Source organism: Triturus cristatus, chromosome 4_1, assembly GCF_964204655.1.
Source record: "Triturus cristatus chromosome 4_1, aTriCri1.1, whole genome shotgun sequence".
Lineage (NCBI taxonomy): Eukaryota > Metazoa > Chordata > Amphibia > Caudata > Salamandridae > Triturus > Triturus cristatus.
The window spans coordinates 647,735,089-647,753,731 of NC_140585.1; positions in this window are offsets into that span (position 1 = coordinate 647,735,089).

The following is an 18,643-nucleotide window of genomic DNA, read 5'->3' on the forward strand; positions in this document are numbered from 1 at the left end:
GAACTCTGTTGTTAAATGTGCTGGGATTTCGAACTAACTGGATACATGCCTCGCACACCAGGAGAGTGAGTAATCCAGAGGAAGCATCTCTGGTCTAGGATCCAGAGAAAAGAGCTGTAAAGATCCACTCCAACTCAGGAATAAAGTTGGTAGTCTTTATTAGAAGTATACAGGATATGTACCTCCAGCTTACTCTTCCAGCTTCACAGCATCAACTCCTCCACTTCAAAGATCAACATTCTATCCTAGCAACAAGCCTTACATTCTACCATTGAGTAGACTCCACACATCTTCCCCCCTTACATGTAACAACAATAAAATGAATAAGAGAAGAAACAGAATTATATAATAAGAAATGTTACCACATAGTTATACAGGAAATACAAACACTGCAGGAGTAACATTAATCATGTATAATCAGCTCAGGAGCACAACACTTAGAAACATTTCCTGTACTCCAAGCGGAACCATCTGTTAGAATGAGAATGTTCTTTTTCACTACCTTGACGTGCATAGGTTGTGTACATTTGCTCTCACCTTTGATGACAATCCCCCCTCGCCTTACGACAACCCAATCTCCTACCTTTATGTCAGGATTCTTGACACCTTTTCTAATATTGTAATACCTTGCAGCAGCTTTTTGTTGTTCTACAACGTCATTTTTTACTGCAGCACGATCAACCCACACACACTCCTTATTTTTAAGCCACCCTGGGACTTCTTTCATACCTGGTTCACGTCCCTTAAGAGAGACAAAGGGAGACACTCCAGTCACTGAATGCGGTGTTACTCTATACGACCACACCATTTTTTTGAGTTCTTCAGACCACGTCAAACCATTGGAAATAGAGTTGAATATTTTCCATTATCAGGCGATTCATTCTTTCCACTAAGCCATTGGCCTGAGGACTGAACAACGCAACCCTCTCATGATTGATTCCCATCTTGCAGAGAAACTCTTTCATTCTTTTGGAGACTAATTGAACTTGCATTGTCCGATACAAGTGTCTTAGGTATTCCCTCACTCATGAATACCCTTTCCATGAACCCAATTACTTTTTCAGTTTCAATGCAGTCAGTGCTTTCAACAACAAACCAGTTGGAGTGATAATCCACCAAAACCATCAAGAATTTACTGCGTGAAGCAAGTTTGGAGATGGGAACTAAAAAATCAATTGCCACTCTTTCCCATGAACGCTTAGGAAATTCAGAACATGCAAGGGGCGGTTGTCTCACAATTTTTATCTTATCGCTTCTAGCACATGCAGAGCACTCTTAAACAACCTCCTCAACATCGTTGTCCATACCCGGCCACCAAAATGACTGACGGACATGCCTTTTAGTCATTTTTCTACCTAAATGCCCTTCGTGAGCTATGTTTATTATCTTGCTTCTGAAACTAATTGGAGGCACCAATTTGTTTCTTCTACACAACTTTCCTTCACTTACACTCAATTCAGTTTCAATATGCCAATAACTTCTGAGACGAATATCTTGACAATGACTGTCCTTCCATCCTCCTGACACACAAATCATAACTTCTTGTAGTACCTCATCATTCAACATGGCAGTCTCCCATTGTTCTTTGTCAAATGCCTGCTCTTCATTACATCTAATCACACCTACCCCATCGTCCAAATCTCCCTCAATGACATCCACCGGCATCCTAGATAGATAATCAGCTACTACATTTTTTAAGCCCCTCATATATTCCATTTCAAAATTATATTCAATCACCGATAGAAGCCACCTGGAAATTCTTGGAGTTACATTGCCTTCCAGGCCCCTACCACCTTTAAATAAATACATTAAAGGTTTATGATCGGTGCGGACCTTAAAAGGCAAACCCCAGACAAAATAACGAAAGTGCTTAATGCCCCAACAACATGCCAAAGCCTCTTTCTCGATCACGGAATATGACACTTCTGCACCTTGTAGCCTCCTAGACGCGAATCCAATAATCCTTTCTACTCCATTATACACTTGAGTTAAAACCGCACCAATGCCTACAGCACTAGCATCAGTCGTGATAAATGTTCTAGCATTTACGTTGAAATGTCCAAGAGTGGGAGCATCGAGGATGCAATTCTTTATACTTCTGAACGCCTTGTCACAGTCCTTGTCCCAATCAAATGCAACACCATTCTTCATTAGCAGCCTTAGCGGTTCTACTATCTCCGTAAATCCACTCACAAATTTAGAGCAGTACTCTGCTAGTCCTAGAAAAGATTTCAGTTGCTCCTTATTGAGAGGAGTAGGAGCATCATTAATGGCGGACACAATACTTTTCTTTGGTTTGATCCCTGCTTCGGATATTTCATGACCCAAATAGGTTACACAACTTCTTTTCAATTTACATTTTTCTTTCTTTATAGTTAGCCCATGACTTTCCATACGTTTCAAAACCTCATCCATTACCTTAACATGATGTTCGCCATTCTTTCCTACAACTAACACATCATCTTGAAAAAAACAGGACGTTTTCTAGTCCAGCAAATATCTGTTTCATAACTCTTTGGAACACCGCCGAGGCAGACGCCAAGCCGAATGGCGCCCAGTGGTGTTACGAATGAAGTAAGATGCCTTGATTCCTCATTAAGATCGATTTGGTGATAGGCTGAGGACATATCAATCACACTGAAATGCACACCTCCTCCCATAGCAGTCAGCATCTCAGAAATATTAGCTAGAGGTTGCCTATCTACCCATATATTCCGATTCAAATCGCGTAAGTCAACACACAAACTAATTTTGTTTCTATCCGTGGGCGCAACCACAATGGGTGCAAACCATTCTGAGGCCTCAATAGGTTCAATAATCCCTTGATTTCATAATTTGTTTAACTCATCTTGAAGAGGACCTCTCATCAAGTGGGGAACATTCCTTACCTTATGGACAACAGGCATAGCATTTTCTTTTAGAATGATTTTATGAGAAAAATGTACAAGTTTCCCCAACTTGTCAGAGAAAACATTAGAAAATTTCTCCATCACACTCGCCTCGTAATTATCAATATTATGAATAATAGTGGATTTAACAGGCTCACTAGCATTTGGATTCAACATTATCCCAAGGTCCTTCTGATGACGCCAACCTAATAAATTAGAGCCTTGTTTTGTCAGGTATACTCAACCATAGACTTTCTTCCCTGCAAAGCTTATTATCATCCACTTAAGACCTAGAATATCTATTTTTTTACCACCATAGCCTACAGGTTTAATATCGGGAACGTCCCAGTCTTCCATCTTACTCATTTCTCCCCATACTTTGAGATACATGTCTTACTTTATTCATAACTAAACGAATTATAGAATGTGGTTTTTCCAGCTTATCAGTGCTTTCTGTAGCAATGTTAGCACTATTGACAATGTTACAACATGCTTCATTAGGAATGGAGGAGCCATCCACACACAGCATTAATTCATGAATGTTTTCACACGTATCATCAACTTCTTGTACATACTGGGTTTTAGAGTTGCACACCTTAGCAAGATGTTCCATCTTTCCACATGCTCTACAAATAGCATTTCTAGCCATGCACCTAGTGCTTGAAGCGATATGGCCAGGAGCACCACACCGATTACATTTAAAACTACGTGTAGTGCTCCATGGAATCATATTTCCTGAACGGCCAGTTTCAGTAGGCTTATTAAGAGGCTTGGATTGCAATTTCCCTACATTCTTCACTGCTTTAGTTTCATCAACACATGCATGGATCTCTGATGCTTTAGAATCTAAATCTTTTGACCCCAAATCTTTTAATGTCACTTCCTTTGGTGCTATTGAATTGCTACACTGGTCCATTTCTTTTATCCATAGATCAGTATGTTCAAGACCTTTAGCTCTTTGTATTGTTTCTTCTAATGTACAATCCTTAATGAGCAGTTTCTCACGCACCCTTTTATTATTAGTGCACCTGACAATTTGATCACGTATGAGTGAATCCCCTACTCCCTCAAAGCAGCAAGTTAAAGAAAGTCCCCATAGTGCGGCTACATAAGTTGCAATGTCCTCATCTGGTTTCTGTACACGACCAAACAAAATTATGCCTTTCTAGCACAACATTAATCTTGGTAATAAACCTCACTTCTAACATTTGCATGCTCATTTCATAATCATTAGTAGGTTGCCCATCACCAATTCCTAGAAAAATTTCAGGGAGATTCTCATATAACCGTCGACCTTCAACGCCTAGGTGATGGAGCAAAATAGCTTGTTTAGGTACAGGACCATATTTATCCGCACCAGTTGCTAATATATAAGTTAGGAATAACTTCTTCCACTCCTTCCAAGGAATAGAGGGATCACCAGGGGGATCACCAGGGGTAGGAAGAAAGAAAGGGGGAGCTGCTAATCCTTGATCGGTCATTATAGCTGGTGAAAAATAAGGGATAGGTAGTAGAATGATTCAAAATTGAATAAGAGTAACAGCTCTGCAGATAAATTGTTGAAAGAAGGAAGTTAAGAACAATAGGTTAAACTGTTTATAATCTAAAGCTCATCTGAAAAAAAAATGATGTTAGAGAAAATAAGAAACTAAAATAATAAATTACTGTTAGCACGTTAGCAGTTGAAGCAGTTCAGTCGCTGAAGCATTTTGATAAAATCTTTCCTTGAAATCGATGAAAACAAGGGATATGATGAAGAAGTTCCAGGAAGTATAAAGTAGTGGTTGGAGGTTTTCCCAACCTCTTAAGATGGCCGCCGAGCGTGCTGTGCATCACTGTCTAAGGTAGGTTGGGCACAGTAGTTCAGGAGATTGTCCCAACTCATTAAAATGACCGCCGCGTTGCTAGTGTGCGTGCGTCTTGCGTATGGATTGGAGAGCTGGTAGATAGTTGAAAGATGCCTTCCAGTCGCGAGCAGACTTCACATGGAGCACTGATGGTTATTTGAAAGATGCTTGCTACATACTCATGAGCAGACTTCACGCAATGTAGAAACGGTAATCGTGCATATTTTTAAAACATATTTTGTTTTCTTTTATCAATTTGCGGTTAGATGAAATAGCGTTGAATACGCTAATCACGGAAGCAGTCCAGAGTACATAGTACGCAAAACAGACCAGACGCTACCAGTGCAGTGTAAAATACCACAACTTAGGACGCGCTCAGTGCACTCCGTACCAAAGAGGGGATAGTCAATTACAGAAGCATTGCGCAGCACACTCGGTCGTGTAGGAAGAAAGGGCCAAAATCTTAGAGTATAAACTGCAGAAACTTAGTGATAGTCCCAAGCACGAAATAAGTTCAATAGTCACAAATGCTGGATGAGTTATTATAGAATAAATAAATGTGAAAACGCTGGACTCTTGCAAGATACAAAGTACGTACCAAGACTTCAGTATCTTGATAATTCATCCAGGGAAACGCTGGTTTTTTCTTCTTAAAACGCTGGGTTCTTCTTAACATGTACCAGAAACTTGGTAATTGTTCCAGGGGTGGAGGTACTTGAAGTCTGCCCACTGCACAGACTGAGTCCTTCGTCGCCAATGTAAAGATCCACTCCAACTCAGGAATAAAGTTGGTAGTCTTTATTAGTAGCATACAGGATATGTACCTCCAGCTTACTCTTCCAGCTTCACAGCATCAACTCCTCCACTTCAAAGATCAACATTCCATCGTAGCAACAAGCCTTACATTCTACCATTGAGTAGACTCCACAAGAGCACTAGTGGTTGCATGACAAATCGAGAGACCACCAAAACCTGCAGCACTTTCACCAGATAAAGTGCAAGAAGAAATGTAAAGAGAAGTGGAAGGAGAAGAAGAGAGTGAAGATCAAATAACCGAAAGACAAGTGCAGGTGCATGAAATAACACAAAGTGTTATCGAGGTCTCAAGTAGAGAAGTAGAAGAAACTGAACCACAAATTAAAAGTATCTGTGAAATTGAATGAGGATAGGAACAAGATCCCAGTGAAGGAACAAGTTCTGGGACAACAAGCATCAGGCAGAGTTGCCAAGGAGCCTTGCAAAAGAGAGAGTTAGGAGAAGCACATCAATAGCGCAAATCCCAGAGGCAGTGTCTGAAGAGAGTGAGACAGAAGACAAAAACTATTTTGATCCACATCATCAAGTTCACAGGATGCTTGGAAGAACTCGAGTACCTTGTCAAAGGTATTCTGTACCTGAATGGTTTTACTACATAAATGCAGCACTGAATGTGAATTTAGAAGAACTGTGCAACATGAATCCTGAACTGTTAGAACCCCCTTGAAAGTAAGAGAGACATTGCTACTTGAAAGACTCAATTTGGAAAAGTAAAAATAAACTTGGTGCAATCAGATGAAACAACTCTGAATTGCCTATTAGAGGTTTTTGTTTTAACTATTAGTTTATCAGAAGACTAACCTAGATCTGAGAAGAAAGTTACAGAAGAATAGGGATAATTATTTAGAAGAACACGAAGTAGGGTTAAGAATTGTCTATTAGGGAAGTGCTCTAACAAGCAAACTAAGAAAAACTATTAGGCTTGAAAATAAAATTGTCTTCTAATCATTAAGGCAAATTAACAAAGTACTGACTTAAGAACGATGTGTTTCATAAGAAATAAATATAAATATATCATGTCCATGGTTTTCATAATAACAGTAGTAATGATCATAATAGTTTTAGTAGTATTTTATCTAACCCCTGAATTAGAGCCTCCACGGGACTAATGTCACTAGTACATGTGCACAACATTTTAGTGATAGTATTTTTCCTAAAACATTTGTGAGTTATAAGAAAAAGATTACTCTACTAATGTATACCCCAGACTAGTTCAAGAATACATTAATGCCTCTGACATTAAGGATTGTTGTGTTTGTACACACTTGGCAACTTCTGTTTCTGATGAAGTCACCTATTATCATATCCATTTGTCTTATGCAGTGTCTTGTATTATTTTGCTTTCATTAGTTTATAGGCGAGGACACTACTCAAATTATGATTTAGTGCTATGTAGAGTGCCTTTAATAGAGAGCATGAACTTCCACCCGCAAGTAAAAACAATGGACACTGTTTGGTATTTCTACTTTCCACACTTGCCTGTAAATAGTGTGAAAGCTTACAAAAATAACGTAATATGCCCTAATGCGACCTGCAGAGAAGGCTTATAATATGGCTTCAGAGAAAAAGTACATGAACATGACAAAGACAGCAGACAGAAAAGGGCATGTTTTAGAAAATGCATGGAAAATGGAACAAAACGAATTTAGAAAGAAAAGGGTTTATCCAAAACTTAGACTCAGACTCAGATGCACAGGGAAACATTTGCTTTTATAAAAGAAGAACTTTAAAAAGGAAAAGACATGTAGGGATGAGCAGTTGCAAACATACATTTGAACTAATGGGAGGGTCATACCAAATTTTACAGGGAATCGAAAATGTAAGACTAAGAGTATATTACATTTGTGAACTGAATGCTTACTACCTATTACCTGCTGATTGGGAAGGAACCTGCTATTTAGGCATACCAATTCTAAAGATGTATCATGCTACAAGCACAAAAGCACTAACATTAGTTCCATCACACAGACAGAAATGCAGTACAGAGACAGGAGCTGCTTTAGTAGGAGACATATTTGGAGCACTGATACCACCAGTAGGGATCATACTAAATGATGAAAAGATCAGAAAACGAGCTACCGTAATTGAAAAAATGGCGACAAGCACATCAGGAGCATAACTCTTAATTAACACTGAATTCATTTCTATGAAGGTCCATGACTTTGCTAGATCGTCTTGCTTTGGGCATCATACTCGCTGAAAAGGGAGGGGTCTGTCACATGCTGAAATGAACTCACTGCTGTGCATTCATACAAGAGGAGAGCAAGCAATTAGAAGGCTTTGCAAGGAACATCTCAGGTCTAGAACCTGAATTACATGTTTTGGAAACACCAAGTTTATACGAGAATTTTGGGAAAGGATTGAGCACAATTGGAAATTGTTTTTCGACAGCTTGGAAGGGTATAATAAAAGTCATACATATGCCAATATTGATAATAAGACTTTGCATAATATTCCTTTACATCCTTTTTCTGAGCTATAAATACTTCTTGAGCAAAAGACAGGACAATTTTCAAAGAAAAAGAGACATGTGCAATAACGAATGACGATTATCTGAAATCACATCAACACTCAAGAGGAATCAAAAGAAAAAGACGAGACACATCTGAAGACGAAAGTGCTATCTAGACGTAAATTCTTATATGAAACCAATTTGTGTGATGATTAAAATCATCAAGAGGTAGGGATTTGAAGGAAATGTATTAAAACATAAGATTCTACTTGCAGACCATGTTAGAATTGCACTTTTAGAATGTGTTTAAATTACTGCAGTAATGTTTTGTTATGTTATGTTATGTTAATTAGAACTTGTAGAGCGCTCGTTCACCAACAGGTTTCTTTGCTCTGGAAATGTTACTTTCCATTAGGGGTTACTAGTTAGAAAGGTCCAGGTCTAGCTGTAAGCTTGGGTGAAGAGCCAGCATCTTGCTAAAGTGAAGGAGTTCTGACTAGAGTATCAATGGGGGTGATAGTGGGGGGGGGGGTCCCACTACTGAGAAGCATGACCCTCCTGTTGTTTTGCCTCTAAAGTTTGGTACCTCTAATAAGTTCAAGTGCATGGATCTTAAGGTGTGGTGGGGGTGTACTTATGAATTTTTGAGGAAATGTGCTTTGGGCCAGTCCTGTGTAAGGCTTAAACAGGATACAGCCGGTTATAAACATGGAGCGCTGCTTCTCTGGGGGCCAGTGCAGCTCTTTTAGCAGCGGCTTAATGTGACATCATCTGCCTTGTTGGTATATAATTCTGGCTGCCTGATTTTGTATCAGCTGCAGACGATGTATCTGGTTGCGCTGGAGGCCTAGATATATTGAGATGGCATAATTGATTCTTGATAGGATCAAGGAAATGAGGATTTGAATACACGCCTCTCTGCTGAAAAATCTTCAGATTTTCCTCAGTTTCCGCAGTTGAAAGAATCAGGCAGAGGTGACCGCTCCAATCTACGTGTTCATGTTAAGATCTGAATCAAAGTGTATGCCTAGGCTTTTAATCGAGTTTTCTTTTATGCAGGGGGGAGCCTAGCTCATTGGGCCAGTGGGCGGGGGACCAATGCTGAAATGTATTGTTGGGGATGATGATTTCCGTTTCTTCTGCGTTGAGTTTTATTTGTTTTTCGCTCATTCAGTTCATGATGAACAGCATGGAGTTTTTGAGAAATTCCTTGGAATCTGTAGATTCGTTGCTGGGGAAGACCAGCTGCATATCGTCAGCATAGTTGTAGATTTGAACTCCCATCTGACGAAGTGCGACAATGAGAGGGCAGATATATATACTGAAGAGATGCGGGGATAAGGAAGAGGCTTGTGGTACTCCACATTTCAAGTTTACTATGTCAGATTTGTACGGAGAGAGCCAAACTGACTGTTTTCTATCTGCAAAAAATTATTGAAACCAATTCAGGGCAGTGCCACTGAGACCTTCTGCAGCCATACAGACCACCAAGATGTCATGGTTGACGTATTGAAAGCTGCAGACAGGGCTAGGAGAATCAAGGCTTTAGTGCTGTCTACATCAGCCTTCCCCTTTAGGTCATCCATAACAGATAGAATAATGGACTCAGTGGAGTGGGCTGCGCGGAAACCTGCTTGATGTGATTCTAAGAAATTGGTGTTTTCAATAAAGGTGCTGAGATTTTTTGCTACATGTGTCTCCAATACTTTGGCCAAGAAGGGGAGGAGGGATATTGGCCTATAGTTGTTCCAGCCTCTGGGGTCGACTCCTTGTTTTTTCTGAAGTGGAATAATCACTACTTCTTTAAAGGCTTGTGAACTATCCCTTGGGTTAAGGAAAGATTCAGAAGAGAGAGAATGGTCTCTGGAAAAACTTTAAAGATGGATTTTTGTATTTCCGGTGGACATACATTGTTTGGGGAGCCTGATTTTATTTTGTTTAGGTACTCCAAGAGTTGATCTTGGCCTATACATCGGAGGGTGGTCATGGTGTCCTTGTTGGTATTTACAGACCAATTTTACACCTCCTCATGTTTGGTATCAATGAATTCCTGAATTTTCTTAATTTTTTAAGTGAAAAAATTACTTAGGTCATTGCAGAGTTTCTGTGTGGCGGGGATAGGTGGGGTTACACGATCGAGAATTTGATAGTTCCCGTACTGTGTTAAAAATATATTTGGTTTTGTTAGTTGAGTTTAACACCTTGTTGGAGAAAAAAATGTTTGCCTCCATTATGGCATGTTTGTAGTTCATGAGATTGATTTTACAGTGTTCATTGGATTCAAGTGAGTAGGAAATACGCCATTTCTGTTCTGCCTGACATGTTTTGAGCTTGGCTGAGTTTAGCTCTTCAGTAAACCATTTGGGTGCTTCATGTCCCCTAATGCGTGAAGTTTGAATTTTTAGGGGGGCATGAGAGTCGATGGCCTTCCTTTGCCAGTCTGCAATTTCTCTCTCCAGGTTTTCTACAATATCCTTGCTTTTAGGCAGCTTATGTTTTAAGGTGTCACATAATGAATTCAAATGAATGTGATGCCAGTTTCTAGATGGGACCTTTTAACAGGGTGTTGTTTTGCGAATAGAGATGTCGCCTATCGTTAACCTGATTATATGGTGGTCGGACCATATACAGGGTTGTATTTCAAGGTTTTGAAGGGTAAGATTGATAGACCATGCTTGGTCAAGTGTGTCACCTTTATTGTGTGTGGGTGCTTGAATGTGTTGTGATAGGTTCAAACTTTGTAGGGCGTCAGTCAGTTCCCTGGCACTCTTTCCTCCTGTTTCTTCATTGGCCCAATAGTTTAAATCACCACTGACCAGGACTTTAGAGAAATCGATGGCCAGAGATGCAATAAAATTTGCAAAAGTTTTAGGGAAGTTTGGCATAGGTATGGGAGGTCTATACATAGGTGTTGGACCCGGCCTCATAACATGGCTCTACTGGTCCCCACACCACCTAGCCTGGTGCCGGCAGCCCCAATCCCCCGGCCTCACCAAGCCGTTCCACCAGAACACACGCACTCGACCCGGACATCCTCGTCCATGGCCTCTCTCCTTTCGGCCACCCCGGGCCGCGTGCCCACTTCATGCACCAAGATGGCCGCCCGGCCCAAGCGCGACCCGGGCCTAGAGGCGCCACTCCGGCTGGAGGACATCACGCTTCCAGGGGTTGAGAGAGGGAGGAGCAGTTTCTATTGCACCTCTGAACTCCCCTGGGACGATGGGTTTCGATCGGCCCTCCGGCCTCCCTGAAGGCTGGCTCCACGCCTGCTGGGTGTCTGGGACTCCTCCCGACCCGGCCCTGAAAGGATCAAAAGACAATGGCAGGAAACCCCCGACAAGCGACCCCCAGGTGACAAGACCCCTGCCTGCACAGACTCCGGACATCAAAGAGGGGTCGACCTATAACAAGGGGTGCTCTGGGACTGTCCGGCAGATTCGACGCTGGAACAACGAGAGCCTGCTGACGCGGTCGCGGCTCCTGGAACTTAGAACCACTGAGCCCTGCTGAGTGACTCGCGGCTCCCTGAAGATCGTAAGACCTCCAAACTTGTACCTGAGCCCTGCTGAGTGACTCGCGGCTCCCCGAAGATCGTAAGACCTCCGAACTTGTACCTGAGCCCTGCTGAGAGACTCGCGGCTCCCCGAAGATCGTAAGACCTCCGAACTTGTACTTGAGCCTGCTGAGTGACTCGCGGCTCCCCGAAGATCGTAAGACCTCCGAACTTGTACCTGAGCCCTGCTGAGTGACTCGCGGCTCCCCGAAGATCGTAAGACCTCCGAACTTGTACTTGAGCCTGCTGAGTGACTCGCGGCTTCCACAGACTCCACTGGTCCCGCCGGACCCCACGACAACCAGCCTACCCCCCAGCTCGAGGATTGTGAGCTGTGCGCCGGGTACATCCTTACCTTGAACTTTTGTGCCAAAGACTGTCCCGCTACCCCCTATCCCTTCCGAGACTCATTGAGCCCGCGCTCTCCTTGTACATATTTGCAGTGCTAACCTGTTTGATAAAGATTGGTTCCTGAGAACGCACGGTGTGTTGTTTCTGTGTCGTGTGGTGCCGAAGTACGATCCTCGATACGAGACTTCTCCTCCTGAGGTGTCTCCCGCCAGTGCCCGGCTACGATATCTGAGGGTGGGTCTCAGGGTAGTCAGGACCCCCTTTCCGGGCTCCTCTGAGGTCGCCATCTAACAATAGGTACACATATTATGGTACTGTTTGGAAAGTCTAGCTTGAAGACTAGGCTGTCCACTAGTTCTAGCTCCAGTGGAGAGACGTTAGTGGCGGGTAGTCTTTTTTTTTATGGCGGCTGCCACTCCCCCCCCCTTTTTTTCCTATCGTTCTATTTGAATATAGGAAGTAGTCATTTTCTGGGAGTGCTGCTAGAATGTCAGGGATAGATTCTTCCATCAGCCATGTTTCTGTCATGAACAGTATATCGGGTGAGTGAGTGTCAAGTGGGTTGAACAGTTCTAACTTATGCTTGACTGCGGACTGGGTGTTTAAGTACATTATATTTAGTTCCTTTCCTGATTGTGTTCTTTTTGGGCTGTTGGGTACAGTACTATGGCTTAGGATTTGGCAAGAGTCTCTAGTCTTACCAAACTCCAGTGACCGACCAGATAGGGCAAGGCAAAGTTCATCTAGTACTTGTTGACAAGGCAGGTTAAGAGGTTGCTTGACCCATGGGCCTAAAACTTTGAGCTCTGTTATAGTTTAAGTGATTTCATATAGAAAAATGACATATAAACAAATTGTGCCCATTTCATAATGTGAACAGAATCCTTCTAATGTATGATTAATAAATGCAACATATTTCATTACTAATTAATATTGTAGGAGAAACATATTTGCTTGTAGAAAATGGAATATGTACAAACATTTTTTATACTAAGCTATCATTTTTAAATGAGCACTTTTAGTTAGGCCTCAAGCTTTTTTCTCTCGACTCTTACTCACAGCTTAATAGACATTTATTTAGAACATTTTGCTTAGCACCAGCAACTTGCCTAAGAATGTGCTGACTTTGAATCTGTTACATTTTGTTCCCTCATCTCATAATTTATCATTCATCTTAGTACAATGAGAGTTGCTGTGTTTGTTATAACATGTAATGATTTAGACATTTTATTTGTGCTGCATCAGAATATTATCGCTAGTTTCCCTCTGAACTCAAATAAGCTTTTGTCTTAACACTGAAACTCATAGTGCAACCTTTAATTTAGGGAAGAAGTTTCGCTTGAGAACTTTCCTTCATGTAACAGAGTCCTGAAACAATGTTTAAACAATATATTGACGTGAATGTTTACTGTGGGAATCAGGAAAAGAGACATTAGAAACTTGACGACACCATCGGATAAGCGGTTTCCATTGGAGCAGAAGAGTCCATGCCTAATATGTTTGATGCAGTGTTGTGTGGTTTTATATTAATGAGTGTTCCTAGCTAGTTAGCAGACCAGATGTGAAGAGAGAGACCCAACAAACACTGATACAAGACTGAGAGACCCAGATCTATCATCCCTGCCTTTCTCCAGACAAGTTGATCTTTTACTTGTTACTGTCGGCTATAGCTAAAGGTGACTTATTTTGTTCTATCTAAGACCCTTTTCTGATCAGTGCTACTGCAGAGATCATTCTATTACTAACAGTTACTACTGCAGCTGTAGGGAACTCCTTTGAGTTTCCAGAATGACTCTTTATGGGAAGTTCTTCTTATATTCTCACTTTGCTCTTTTCCGAGAGGAACTCTTTATGGGTCCTATTCAGAATAGTTTATGCCCCTTCGCAAGTTTAATGACGCTTTCCTTTATGGAACAATGTGTATTGATTTATGCTTTCACTAATCAATCTTTTATCAATATTTCTGTAAAAGGATTAATTTTATTGAAAATGACCAAACTATACTAATCTTTTAAGATAAATAAAGGTGTTGAAGACTTCACCAACCTCTCATCATTGACTGAACATTTAACATTCTAATTGTCAAGTATATATACATAGTTTATGTTTTCATACGGTGGCAAAGGTCCATTGACCTTTTACAAGAGCAATCAGTATTTCCCAAGGACAAAATTTATAAGTTGGGTGTTACATTTTTCAACCATAGATGGTTAATGGTTAATCATCAGGCTCCTGCAGGGTACTGCCTTTAATGCTACATCAGTAGATCCATAGGGATTGTGAAAAATCAAGTGTAGCAAATAACCAACGCCTATTCAGCAGGAGAGTGGTAAGGGTGAGGTACGTAGTTGGTGATACATTTTGGAGCATATTATATTATTAAAGCACTGTAATTTACAGATAGCACATTTTCATGCAGTTTTACTGATAAAACTATATACTACACAAATTATAATATCTGGAAATTGGATTTCAGCAAATATATATAATTTGCACATCACTGCAAGTAGTGTCTTGATCTGTTTTGATACCATTTTAAAATATGTATTTCTGTTCACACTTCAGAATTGCACACAAATGCACTCCGTTTGGGCCTTCTGAACTGCTGATATATTTTAAAATATGTACAGCTAATTTACATGTGTTTACATTTTGATGAGTTAGAAAAATAAATTACATTGTACTGCCTTTCCTTTCACCCTACCTGTTCCTCAACAAGATTGTTACATAGTTTACTTTACAAAAGCCTCTACCACCAATGTCGACGTTAAAAGAATGAGCAGCAATTTCTCAGAAGACAAAGCCTGATATTTAGCCTCTATCTTTGAATGCACACCAAAGGTGAAAAGATAAAAACAATATGTAAAGGCCTCTTTTTTGCTCATTTACCTTCTGAACTCCATTATGGTTATTTTGGGCTGCTGCAGCACCCATGTACTCCTACTTTGAGCACCTATGGCTACAGAAGAAGGAAGTTAGATTTTGGCATATTTCTTGAAAGGTAACTGGGATGAGCTACAATGATTTTGATGCCACCAGAGGACTGTAGATTTGGAACACTTTTTTCTGGAAACTCCTTGTGATTTCAACCAGAATTAAAAGTGTTCTTTTTTTGCTTTGGTGATTTATGGGTCATTTTTTTTGTTCCACTTCTGTTTTTAACTGCCATTTTCCCTTATGGTCATCATTGATTCAACAGTTGTCTTCCTGCTGTTGGTAGTATCTTTCAGTTGTTGTTTCGGAGACTAGTATTTGAGGGCTCAAAACACATTTTGATAGAGGTGATCAGGAATCTCTGTGACAGTTGTCAGTGTTAGGGATTCAATGGCCATAGAAAATTACGCAAATAGCATGGGTTGTTCTTCAAATACCATTTTTGTTGCAGTGGACTAGTATGCAGCCCTTTGTCACTTTGGGTTTTGTACCAAGTTTATCCATTATTATGAAACTGACTAAGGCTTGGTTGGACAAAAAAAGGAAAACAGGCGAAATCTGTAGCAAAGGGATTGTAATTAATATAAGTTCAGGGTTGTGTGTGTTGATTGTTACATTAATAGGGGAAGCCTAGGTTGACCATGCTGACATTGATTGTCTGGAACTTGCTACAGTGTTTTCTGCTGGGTAAATTAGTTGCTTAGTTTCAACGACTAAAAGTCAACAACAATCACACAATTTGTTATGAATTGGATAAGTCAAAGCACACCAAATGAAGAACAAACTTAATATGTATTATTTATATATCATTTAAAGGCTTCATGATATATAGGGCTGTAACACAGTTAAATCACAGAACAAAAAACACAAGATTGATGTAACATGAAGTTACAATGATGTGGGATGACACTATTAAGGGCATATTCACAAAAGCTAACAGTTATAAAAGACATTTCAGGACAAAGTATAATGCTCTTGAAGAATCTGTCCTATTATAGTATGTGTAGTTCAGCTTGCGCCCTGTCTTGACTTTGACAATGATTTATAAGGTAAAGTGACTTCAGGACATGGACAGATTAAGTGGCAGATTTACAAGTCCTTTGCGCCACTTTTGCATCATTTTTAACATGGGAAAAATGACGTAAAGTGGCGCAATGGGCTTGTAAATCTGGCCCTAAGCATCGACGTTGCGACCCAGGATATGTGTGTTATTGTATGAACATCAAGAGGGTCTTCCGGAGAACTGGTATGTAACCTGCAGACAGCCAAGATGAATGTATGATAATGTGCATGCACGGTCAAAAGATACCCTGAGAAGATGATCAGATATGTTTTGGTGCCTGGAATTCAAGAACAGATTTAAAAGGTGAAAATGCATTGTTTAAGCTAGTCAAATGACTTAAAATGTGATCCTTCCCACAGATAGTAATAACATGATGGCTAATGTCTACACCTTCAAATCTGCCTTTCACACTGCTTTTTTTCTAGGCTATTATAGGAAAATGCCTCTTTTTGCATGATCACCCCCATATTTTTTAAGCTGATGCTGCTGTTTTTTTTTACTCTGTGCAATGGGACATTACTAACCAGGTCCCAGTGCATGTGCTCTGACTCCTAAAACCTGCTGAAATTGGCTATACTCCTAATTGGCATATTTACTATAACTGTCTCCCTAGTATATGATGCATAGTGTACTCAGGGCCTGTAAGTTAAATGTGACTGGCGGACTGCAGCACCCATTGAGCCACCACTAGAGTGACAATGCAAAACATGATGCAGACCTACCAATGAAGTCTGCCTGTGCAGTTTTATAACTGCAGATTCAACCTACTAAAATAACACCTTTTAAAAGCCCTAATTCCTCCTTTTAAATATTAGTAAGTAACACCTAGTAGACATTAAATCCCCATAGGGCAGGGTGCATTGTATTTAAATGTAGGACATGCAGACGTTTAATGTTAAACATGCCTTTACAGTGGCAGTGCCCAAAAAGCTATTTTCACCTCAGTAGGGTTAGCTGTTCTATTGGAAAATATTGAGATACAACAATACATTTAAAATTGTTAAATCAGCCTAGGAAACGCCTACAAAGTTCATTCTTGAACTTTTTGAAATATTTATTATAGGCCCCATTTACAGGCAAAATCGGATTTGTAATAGATATTTTGCAAAAAATGTTCAAAGGTCACTTTTGCCTGCCTAAACCCTCTAGAAGCACATATGCATCCAACTGTCACCCAGGAGCTGATAAACCCCTTTGATGAGGTGTGATCTTGCTCCCAGAGCGGAGACAAAGGCCTTGGGTGTGGGGAGGTGGCATGTATCTCTTACAGGATGACCACCAGGGTCATACTGAGGATTTGATTAATTTCAAAGGGGCCTACCCTGTCACCAGCAGGTGCTAGCAGGTGTAGCTAACATCTAGCCTTGCTGCCTCCTTTGTCACCATAGTCAGCCAGGCACCTGCTGCACGAAAACTAAAATAAAGAAAGTCAAGACTTCTCTTGGCAAGGCAAAAGCAAGTTTACTGTTGTGTCAGGGAGAGCATCTATCCCCATACAGGTAAACAGCTCGTCTTAATTTGCTACTCACAGGCAGAGGTTTACATACATGAAAAATCTCCTGACATTCCAATTATCTCAAAAGCCAATAACAGGTCAAAGAATACATTAGTAAATCATAAACGTTTACATAAACATCACATCACCTGTGTCCTTTAAACTCGTAACCTTTTCTCTACATTCTCCTATTGTAAGTCTAACAAAGCTTTAGTACATCATTAACTTCCTTTCAAACATGCGTGTTTATCGTACTGCTCCGAAAACTTCTTATCTGACTTGTGCGTATTTAACTGAAGTTACCTTTCACCTACATTTTCTAAGCCATGTCTCTATTTACAATGAAATATGTGCTTGTGTGCTGTGATTGCAGTCTCTTCAATGTTCATTAAACATGTTATTACATTTAACTAAAATTTGCTGAACGTCTAGGGTAGCGGGATTTCTTCAAATTGTATTCTCTCCTTAAAATTCCCCTCTCTAGTTGATATTTCAACTACTTTCTGTAATCCTGAATCTGCACTTGGTATCAAATGATATGTATTACCTAAGCATTTTCTACTTGTGTAGGTGTCCTAACTGTAAACACCTCTCCCGCCTTTGTAACTATCTCTCCACAACAAGCTATAATTAATTTGAATTCCAAAATACATCAAAAGCAACAGCATGAAAAATGGCAATAAAGTCTTAAACAGTCCTGACATCCAGTATGGTAGCCAATCAGACCACCCTCTAAACCATTTATCTGGGGGACTTCCTTAATCCACCATTTTCTTTTATAGATTGCGCAACGTTTGAATGTCAAGCAGTTCCTATCTTGACACAATCTTCCTTCCATGGCTGTCATAAGATCAAGTACATAATGATGCTACATTATCATAATTCTCTCATCATGCAGCTCTGCCTTCATGGCATTGAATTCATTTTTAGTGGCATTAATCGCCTTTAGGAGTTCCCATCTAATTATTTGTAGCCATTGAGAATTTCTTTTGCCTGAACAAATGGCAGAACACTTCCAAAAGAACAACTGAGCATCATTGGACAACGTGTGTTCTTGGGAAACATCCTTCCAAGTGTAAATATCATAATATTCTGCAGCTCTTCTCCTCCAGTGATGATGTAACAAAGTTGTTGGATGGCTCATGGGGTGATCATGCAATGTTGAAATATTGACTTCTGGGATAACCAAGACTGGTTTGTGAAAAGTGACTAAAGGACAGAGGCCATTCCACTTAGGTGGGATC